This window comes from Periophthalmus magnuspinnatus, chromosome 3 (genome assembly GCF_009829125.3).
Source record: "Periophthalmus magnuspinnatus isolate fPerMag1 chromosome 3, fPerMag1.2.pri, whole genome shotgun sequence".
Lineage (NCBI taxonomy): Eukaryota > Metazoa > Chordata > Actinopteri > Gobiiformes > Gobiidae > Periophthalmus > Periophthalmus magnuspinnatus.
In genome coordinates, this window is record NC_047128.1 from 15,512,800 (window position 1) to 15,521,931 (window position 9,132).

General features: G+C 56.6%; 1 protein-coding gene across 1 annotated transcript in view; it reads right to left on the minus strand.

Annotated features, from left to right (window-relative positions):
- iqgap1 (IQ motif containing GTPase activating protein 1) overlaps positions 1 to 9,132 on the minus strand; it is a 115,963-nt gene that overhangs the window by 61,264 nt on the left and 45,567 nt on the right. The window lies entirely within an intron of this gene.

Below are 9,132 nucleotides of genomic sequence, written 5' to 3' on the forward strand. Positions count from 1 at the left end.
GTGGGGGTGACTGGGGTGGCCTGGGTGGTCAGGGTGACCAGGATGGCTGGGATAACCAGGAGGCCCGCCATCTCCGTCGTCAGCTACGTACTGGTCTGTTGTCATGATAGGCACAGGTGTAGCGCTCATGTCACTGCCGGGGTGGCCAGGGTGCCCGCCGTCTCTGTGGTGGGGGTGACCAGGAGGCCCACCGTCAATCTGGTCTGTTGTCATTGTAGGCACAGGTGTAGAGCTCATGTCACTGCCGGGGTGGCCAGGGTGACTAGGATGGCCAGGGTGCCCGCCGTCTCTGTGGTGGGGGTGACCGTGGTGGCCAGGATGGCTGGGATAACCAGGAGGCCCGCCGTCTCCATACTGGTCTGTTGATGTAGGCACAGGTGTAGAGCTCATGTCGCCGCTGGGGTGGCCAGGGTGCCCGTCGTCTCTGTGGTGAGGGTGACCAGGATGGCTGGGATAACCAGGAGGCCCGCTGTCTCTGTGGTGGCCTGGGTGGCCAGGTGGCCCACCGTCAGCTACATACTGGTCTGTTGTCATGATAGGCACAGGTGTAGAGCTCATGTCGCTGCCGGGGTGGCCAGGGTGCCCGCTGTCTCCGTGGTGGGGGTGACCGTGGTGGCCAGGATGGCTGGGATAACCAGGAGGCCCGCCATCTCTGTCATCAGCTACGTACTGGTCTGTTTTCATGATAGGCACAGGTGTAGCGCTCATGTCACTGCCCGGGTGGCCAGGATGCCCGCCATCTCTATGGTGGGGGTGACCAGGATGGCTGGGATGGCCAGGAGGCCTGCCGTCTCCATGCTGGGGGTGACCAGGAGGCCCACCGTCAATCTGGTCTGTTGTCATTGTAGGCACAGGTGTAGAGCTCATGTCACTGCCGGGGTGGCCAGGGTGACTAGGATGGCCAGGGTGCCCGCCGTCTCTGTGGTGGGGGTGACCGTGGTGGCCAGGATGGCTGGGATAACCAGGAGGCCCACCGTCTCCATACTGGTCTGTTGATGTAGGCACAGGTGTAGAGCTCATGTCGCCGCTGGGGTGGCCAGGGTGCCTGCCGTCTCCATGGTGGGGGTGACCGGGGTGGCCTGGGTGGTCAGGGTCACCAGGATGGCTGGGATAACCAGGAGGCCCGCCGTCTACATACTGGTCTGTTGATGTAGGCACAGGTGTAGAGCTCATGTCACTGCTGGGGTGGCCAGGGTGCCCGTCGTCTCTGTGGTGAGGGTGACCAGGATGGCTGGGATAACCAGGAGGCCCGCCGTCAGCTACATACTGGTCTGTTGTCATGATAGGCACAGGTGTAGAGCTCATGTCGCCACCGGGATGGCCAGGGTGCCCGCCGTCTCTGTGGTGGGGGTGACCGTGGTGGCCAGGATGGCTGGGATAACCAGGAGGCCCACCGTCTCCATACTGGTCTGTTGATGTAGGCACAGGTGTAGAGCTCATGTCGCCGCTGGGGTGGCCAGGGTGCCCGCCGTCTCCATGGTGGGGGTGACCGGGGTGGCCTGGGTGGTCAGGGTCACCAGGATGGCTGGGATAACCAGGAGGCCCGCCGTCTCCATACTGGTCTGTTGATGTAGGCACAGGTGTAGAGCTCATGTCACTGCTGGGGTGGCCAGGGTGCCCGTCGTCTCTGTGGTGAGGGTGACCAGGATGGCTGGGATAACCAGGAGGCCCGCCGTCAGCTACATACTGGTCTGTTGTCATGATAGGCACAGGTGTAGAGCTCATGTCGCCACCGGGATGGCCAGGGTGCCCGCCGTCTCCGTGGTGGGGGTGACTGGGGTGGCCAGGGTGACCAGGATGGCTGGGATGGCCAGGAGGCCTGCTGTCTCCATACTGGTCTGTTGATGTAGGCACAGGTGTAGCGCTCATGTCACTGCCGGGGTGGCCAGGGTGCCCGCCGTCTCTGTGGTGGGGGTGACCAGGATGGCTGGGATGGCCAGGAGGCCTGCTGTCTCCATACTGGTCTGTTGATGTAGGCACAGGTGTAGAGCTCATGTCGCCGCTGGGGTGGCCAGGGTGACCAGGGTGCCCGCCGTCTCCGGGGTGGCCGGGGTGACCAGGGTGGCCAGGAGGCCCGCCGTCTCCGGGGTGGCCGGGGTGACCAGGGTGGCCAGGAGGCCCGCCGTCTCCGGGGTGGCCGGGGTGACCAGGGTGGCCAGGAGGCCCGCCGTCTCCGGGGTGGCCGGGGTGACCAGGGTGGCCAGGAGGCCCGCCGTCTCCGGGGTGGCCGGGGTGACCAGGGTGGCCAGGAGGCCCGCCGTCTCCGGGGTGGCCGGGGTGACCAGGGTGGCCAGGAGGCCCGCCGTCTCCGGGGTGGCCGGGGTGACCAGGGTGGCCAGGAGGCCCGCCGTCTCCGGGGTGGCCGGGGTGACCAGGGTGGCCAGGAGGCCCGCCGTCTCCGGGGTGGCCGGGGTGACCAGGGTGGCCAGGAGGCCCGCCGTCTCCGGGGTGGCCGGGGTGACCAGGGTGGCCAGGAGGCCCGCCGTCTCCGGGGTGGCCGGGGTGACCAGGGTGGCCAGGAGGCCCGCCGTCTCCGGGGTGGCCGGGGTGACCAGGATGGCCAGGAGGCCCGCCGTCTCCGGGGTGGCCGGGGTGACCAGGATGGCCAGGAGGCCCGCCGTCTCCGGGGTGGCCGGGGTGACCAGGATGGCCAGGAGGACCGCCGTCTCCGGGGTGGCCGGGGTGGCCGGGGTGACCAGGATGGCCAGGAGGACCGCCGTCTCCGGGGTGGCCGGGGTGACCAGGATGGCCAGGAGGACCGCCGTCTCCGGGGTGGCCGGGGTGACCAGGATGGCCAGGAGGACCGCCGTCTCCGGGGTGGCCGGGGTGACCAGGATGGCCAGGAGGACCGCCGTCTCCGGGGTGGCCGGGGTGACCAGGATGGCCAGGAGGACCGCCGTCTCCGGGGTGGCCGGGGTGACCAGGATGGCCAGGAGGACCGCCGTCTCCGGGGTGGCCGGGGTGACCAGGATGGCCAGGAGGACCGCCGTCTCCGGGGTGGCCGGGGTGACCAGGATGGCCAGGAGGACCGCCGTCTCCGGGGTGGCCGGGGTGACCAGGATGGCCAGGAGGACCGCCGTCTCCGGGGTGGCCGGGGTGACCAGGATGGCCAGGAGGACCGCCGTCTCCGGGGTGGCCGGGGTGACCAGGATGGCCAGGAGGACCGCCGTCTCCGGGGTGGCCGGGGTGACCAGGATGGCCAGGAGGACCGCCGTCTCCATGCTGGGGGTGACCGGGGTGGCCTAGCTGGTCAGGGTGACCAGGATGGCTGGGATAACCAGGAGGCCCGCCATCAGCTACGTACTGGTCTGTTGTCATGATAGGCACAGGTGTAGCGCTCATGTCACTGCCGGGGTGGCCAGGGTGACCAGGATGGCCAGGGTGCCTGCCGTCTCCGTGTTGGGGGTTGTGAGGATGGCTGGGATAACCAGGAGGCCTGCTGTCTCCATACTGCTCTGTTGATGTAGGCACAGGTGTAGAGCTCATGTCCCCCCCAGGGTGGCCAGGGTGACTAGGATGGCCAGGGTGCCCGCCGTCTCCGTGGTGGGGGTGACCGGGGTGGCCTGGGTGGTCAGGGTGACCAGGATGGCTGGGATAACCAGGAGGCCCGCCATCAGCTACGTACTGGTCTGTTGTCATGATAGGCACAGGTGTAGCGCTCATGTCACTGCCGGGGTGGCCAGGGTGCCCGCCGTCTCTCTGGTGGGGGTGACCAGGATGGCTGGGATGGCCAGGAGGTCTGCCGTCTCTGTGCTGGGGGTGACCAGGAGGCCCACCGTCTACAATCTGGTCTGTTGCAATTGTAGGCACAGGTGTAGAGCTCATGTCCCCACCGGGGTGGCCAGGGTGACTAGGATGGCCAGGGTGCCCGCCGTCTCTGTGGTGGGGGTGACCAGGGTGGCCAGGAGGCCCATCGTCTCTGTCGTCAGCTACGTACTGGTCTGTTGTCATGATAGGCACAGGTGTAGCGCTCATGTCACTGCCGGGGTGGCCAGGGTGCCTGTGGTGGGGGTGACCACGATGCCCAGGAGGCCTGCCGTCTCCGTGCTGGCCTGGGTGGCCAGGGTGACCAGGATGGCTGGGATAACCAGGAGGCCCGCCGTCTCCATACGGGTCTGTTGTCATAGGCACAGGTGTAGAGCTCATGTCCCCGCCGGGGTGGCCAGGGTGCCCGCCGTCTCCATGGTGGGGGTGACCAGGGTGACCAGGTGGCCCGCCATCTTTGTGGCGGAAGTGACCGGGGTGACCAGGATAACCAGGAGGGCTGCCAGGGTGGCCAGGGGACCCGCCGTCTCCGTCGTTGGCAGCTACGATCCGGTCTGTTGTCATTGTAGGCACAGGTGTAGAGCTCATGTCACCTCCGTGGTGGGGGTGACCAGGGTGGCAAGGAGGACCGCCGTCTCCGTGATGGGGGTGACCAGGATGGCTGGGATAACCAGGAGGCCCGCCGTCAGCTACGTACTGGTCTGTTGTCATGGTAGGCACAGGTGTAGAGCTCATGTCACCACCGGGGTGCCCAGGAGGCCCGCCGTCAGCTACGATCTGGTCTGTTGTCATCGCACAGAGGACATCTGGGTTGAGGGCCATTGTGGTTGGTGCCATTTCACACAGAGGTAAAGCCTGGCCGTCTCCGCCCTGGCCGTCTCCGCCCTGGCCGTCTCCGCCCTGGCCGTCTCCGCCCTGGCCGTCTCCGCCCTGGCCGTCTCCGCCCTGGCCGTCTCCGCCCTGGCCGTCTCCGCCCTGGCCGTCTCCGCCCTGGCCGTCTCCGCCCTGGCCGTCTCCGCCCTGGCCGTCTCCGCCCTGGCCGTCTCCGCCCTGGCCGTCTCCGCCCGCAGGGGTTGTTTGAGCAATGGAAGTCAAGGAGGAGGTGGTAGTCATCTCTTGGGTAGACCGTGGGGTTGTATAGCAAGGCAATGGAGCCACTGTAGCACAGAGAGGAGCCATCATTTTAGTACCTTGGGTCATAGTTGTAGTTTGAGTGTAACAAGGTGGAATAGTCTCAGGTTTCACAGTACTGCTCGTCTGACACGGCAGCACTACTGGGGGAGCCATTTGGTCGCAGTCACATGGTCGGCTAGTTGTGGAGGTGGAAACCAGAGAACATGGACACATAGTCGGGGGGGTGCTCTGGACTTTCGAGGGCACTGTGGAGGTAGAGGCAGCACTGGTCAAGATGGACAGTAGCCTCATGGTCACAAGGGGAGGGGTCAATGTAGCCTCAATGTAGTGTCCATGTCCTGCACAAACAAGGTACAAAACATTTGTCCAAGTTAGTCATTTAAAAAATGTAGTTAATCACATACACTTAAATTACTCAAATCCTGTAGCACGCCTAAGTGAAACAACCTGCGCAATACAAACATCTGAACTCCATCCACAGTGGTCAAGAAAGGTACAAATAAAGTCTAAGGCCAAGCTTGGCAGTGGAGCACTTTCTTATAGTGCATTAGTGGGAATTCAGAAAAAGCTCAACTAGATTTACCTTGAAGCTCAGCTCCTTCACCATGGTGATCTCCAAGAGCTTTAGGCTTGTCTTTTCCACGGTTCCCTCCTTGACCTGAGGTTCACACAGAATCAGCACAAATCCCATTTGGCCAAGTTGTTAATCAAAGTGTGTGGGATGTCAGGGTTAAGGCTGATCTTTCAAATGTCTCACCTTTAGTGGTATCAGAATCTCCAGAATCCTTGTACTCATCTTTTCCTCCTTGACCTGATTTTCACAGTTTAAAATAGACCAAGTTAGATTTTTTTTATTAGACAACTGGGAAACAGTTGCCCTTCAAGCCTATATGCAACTCTGCACTGCCATTTGACAACTCGTATGGGACTTTCCTCACCTGGATGTTGGGCTCTATCCTTAGGCTCTTTGTCATCTCTTTGGCGATTGGAATAGGAGTGTGCCTTTACTTCAGGATTGTGGTGGGTGTTCTCAGGGCCCTTCTCGCCTGGTCCTTCACCTCTCTGTCTGCCAAACGCTTGCTCCACTCGTCCTTGATGTGCTTGACCTTCAGATGACCTTTGTGCTTCTTGTCCACGTTTGCGTTCTCGCCGTTTGCTGTACCGATGGCGGCGTCTGGTCTTCTTGAGGCCAGGTCCTTTAGACAAAGTTTAATTATGACATCAGTGGACATTAGAAAGTAATGACCCTTCCACATGACAGATGTGTCTTGCTGTTGCCTCATGCATTTGCTGAGGCAGGTTTGAACAGTTTTGCAATTAATCTGAATGTTTAGAGGATTAGGGCTAAACTTTTGAAACTTGCATCAAATGTTGCACAATCGATGCAGTGAGCCAACCAATGGAATCACAAGACCATTTTAAGTGTATATTGGTTCAGCTTTTCCCTAACGTGTGACTGAGGGGGGAACTGACCTGAGCTATGAGACTTCTCCAGGCTCTTGCTTGAGTCACTGTCCATTTTGTCATCTTCCTGGCCAGAGCGAAGAGGGGTGAAGTCAAGCTGGCTGGGTGCATGGTTACTGGGTTGAGGGGCAGGGTCAGGCTGGTTGTGGTGCCGCCTTCTCCCATGCTCACGGCTGAAAAAACTTGGCACCTCCATGTTCCTCCTCTGGCGTTGGGGGCTGGAGACACTGTGTCCCTGGTCAGAATTCACTTGACACGCAATCAATGCCTTCACATCTTTTCTGAGTAGTTTGTCAAAATACATGAGATGCACAGAACAGCCCATGGAGTCCACCTAAAAACAGATCAAAAGAAACTGCAAAGTCCAAATTCTAAAGTATTTGCTCTGAAGAACAAAGCCAAACATGAGCTTTATATTTTTTGGCCATTTTCTGAAGGACTCATTTTGGATGTTTTTGTTGCACAGAAACTTAAAGCTTCAATATGCAGCATTATCAATTAAATTCTAATCAAAAACATGCTTTTACACTATTTGACAAAGTTCATAATTTTTTTATCTTTGGTAAATGGGTCTATGGCTCTAGAGTAGAGCAGATTCCTCAAATGTTCACCAATTACAATCACCAGACAAGATCTTAGCTTGGAGCCTATAGAACATTTGTTCAAATTAGAGTATTTGGTTACTGAGCTGAACCAATGTTCCTTTTGGACCATTTTAAACCAGTCTGTTTTCATGTACGATGGTTTAAGTTCAATGCTTGTTGCACGTTAAGGTCATGGAGCATGCATGTAAATGTGACATATTAAAGCAGTTTGAGATCATGGTCGTGCCCCAAAAAAATTTAACTCAGTCTCACCTGAAGCTCTGCAGAACATTGAGAAGAAACCATCAGCACCAGCCAGAACCTTCTCCTGACCACAGCACAACCAGGGGAGCCAGAGGGGATCTCAGAGCCATCTGAAACAGTAATCCCAGTGATTCTCTGCTCCATCTAAAAACTCCTTCATCTCCAAAAACACAAGCCAGTGTAGCCACTTGTTAAGCTAAGCCAATAGATATACATGGAGATTGGGTACATCAGTTTTTGAAAAATGTAAAATGCATGAGACAAAACTGCTGTATTTATTAGTTTTATTCTGCATTATTTTGTAGTTAGCCATTTCTCATTTGTCTTCATGTTTATTATTCATAAACATACATTCTATAAATTGCTAGCCTTATTTTAAGATTCATAGCATGTCCACTATTCAGTAAGGTGAGGTTTTGGTAAAGTTTCATACCTGTGAAACGCAGGTGAGAGAAGCGGCGTGAGGAGAGCCAGAGCGTCACAGAGCTGTTTGAGCAGTTGCAGAGTCTATTCAGAACCAGGGAACGAGGACTCCCCTCGACTGAAACAAATGTATAGGTTTTGTCTGGGACTGTTTAAGCTCATTCAGGTTTGAATGAAATTAAAACAAGTCAAACATTCAACAATTCCCTTGGGCTGAAACTAATAAATAGTTGACTAAACAACTCACAACAAAACAGGGAACCGGGTAAGTAGGGACGTCTGGCCACCCTACAAGCCCGTACCCGATTACCCACAGACTTTATATAAAAGCCCCTTACCCGTCACCCATAGAGTAAGCCCTTTACCTGAGAGAAGACCCTGGCCGGACCCTGGGGACATCGGGTCATGGTCCTGGTCCGGAGGCCCAGACCGCGCCTCGGCTCCCGCTCCTAGCGCGCCGAAGATTAGGGCTAAAACCGTGCAAACCCATACCCGAAGCCAAAACCGGAGGCGAACCGAGCCGTGCCGTACAGGCAGGACCGGGCCCACACGGGCGCTACACCAGACAGCACGCATGCTGCCGCCGAACCAGAACCAGTCTCTCCGAGAGGCCGCAGCAGGAGGGCCTTAATACTTCTGCTCATCAAAGACAGACGTGTGCGCCAGGTGACCGGCGTGATGAGGCACACCTGTGCAGCGCGGGAAAAACTCAGAGACATCTGCACGTGCGCTTAGGCTACAAGAGAGCGCGCAGAGGGGGGAGTAATTAACTCAAAATACAAGTAACTTTACTTTAAAATTGCGTAAAAGTACTACTCAAGTAAGAGTAACTCAAACAATAAATGTCGGGATATAATATCTGCTTTATAATTTGTTAAGTTAATGTAATTTGACAAACTCAATCATGTCTGAAGGAGCGGTACAAGAAAAACATTTTATACTATCAACTTAACGCTTAACCGCTTTGTTTAAACGCTTTCGTTTTGTCACTTGTAGAAAGAGGAACCACAACTTTTGTAGATCAAATATAAAATAAACACATGTACAGTATATATGCTATAAATAGAGTAAAAACATTTTTATTAAACGTATGCGGTGGAGTTGTGTTTTCCCCTGCTGCCCTTGAAAGCAGAGCACATTGATTTTGTTCATGCAGGCTAAACCTGCTGCGGTTTTGCTGTGCTGCTATTTTTATTGTTATTGTACGTTTGCTATTTTATTATTGTCGTTTTGTTTTGTCTCAGATTGGTTTGGTGTTTTGTTTAGCTTTGTTTTGCATTTTTGGTTTAAACAGAATTTGTAAACAGGTTTTAACCAACTGGGTCGTGCAATGAACCTTTTTGTCCTTTGTTTCAGTGACGGTGGGCGCCTCCTGGTGGTGGGGCTAGGCACGTTGGCGAGGTTCCCCCACCTTTACATGTAATTTTTTGCACTGGGATAACAAGTTTAGTTTTTGCTGTTATTTACTGTGCTGCTGTGTCCACTGAGATGAGTGCGT